At 30.5% G+C, this 1,092-nt stretch overlaps 1 non-coding gene across 1 annotated transcript; it reads left to right on the top strand.

Annotated features, from left to right (window-relative positions):
* The first annotated feature begins 800 nt into the window (after positions 1 to 800).
* On the top strand, positions 801 to 886 carry LOC125861064 (small nucleolar RNA SNOR75). Its single transcript, XR_007445934.1, has one exon. It is a non-coding gene; the product is annotated as a small nucleolar RNA SNOR75 (small nucleolar RNA).
* The last annotated feature ends 206 nt before the right edge of the window (positions 887 to 1,092 follow it).

Raw genomic sequence — 1,092 nt, forward strand, 5'->3', positions numbered from 1 at the left:
GGAAAAATTACTTAAATACACAACACTTCTTTACCTATTCTCAATATTTCCCTACTCTTTTACTAAAATACAAAAATCCCTTATTTTCCCCCAATTCAACTTAACCGGATACTTTATTAGTTTAAGTATCCGCCCGTTATTAATTAAAGTATCCGCGCTGCTATATTATGCATCCGCCCGTTAATTAAGTATCTGTGTTGCTAACAACTTAATAATTTAAGTATCCACTCGTTATTAATTAAAGTATCCGCGCTGTTATATTATGCATCCTCCCGTTAATTAAGTATCTGTGCTACTAACAACTTAATAATTTAAGTATCCGCCCGTTATTAATTAAAATATCCGCGCTGCTATATTATGTATCCACACTGCTATATTATATATCCGAAAAACACTAAAAAAAAAGATTTTTGGTAATTAATAAAAGAGTAGGGAAAGGAAGTAATTTCTTTCTTATACTATGTCATTTGCCTAATTTTTACTTAATTAATAAGGTTAATTTTCCCTTGGACCAAGTTGGGCTACCAAATCCCAGCCCAAATGATTCATTATAGAAAGCCCAAAATCTAAACCCTAAAGTAACTCATGCCTATAAGTACAAACTGGTTCCTCAGGCTGTTGCATCTCACCCTTTTTTTAACACTATATCTGCAGAAATCAATCGATCATTATCTCTATGATATGATATACTAATTATAGAGCAATCATTCTTCTTCAATATTTGATATATACTTTCACTTTTATTTTCTTCATTTTTATCTGATAAATCATCATTGATTGTATTGTTGTGTTTTTGTTTTCCTCTGTGATGAACAAACTAAGATGACGAGTCTGAAATCCATTCTTTTAAATCGTGAGGACAATTCGAGGCATTTGTCTGAGAGGAATTCGCTTAACCATTTTTTCCACTTTTTTTTTAAATGAATTTTCCAAGTTGGATTTAACCATCATTCCTATTTTATTTTTTTATTTATTTTCATCTGTGTTCAATATTTACATTGGAGATTGATTGATTTAGATTTGTGTTGCGTTAATTCATTTGGATACATGAGCTCTTTCATAGATTATTCTTTACTCAGGTCTCAAAATTGA

The sequence above is a fragment of the Solanum stenotomum genome, chromosome 3, assembly GCF_019186545.1.
Source record: "Solanum stenotomum isolate F172 chromosome 3, ASM1918654v1, whole genome shotgun sequence".
Lineage (NCBI taxonomy): Eukaryota > Viridiplantae > Streptophyta > Magnoliopsida > Solanales > Solanaceae > Solanum > Solanum stenotomum.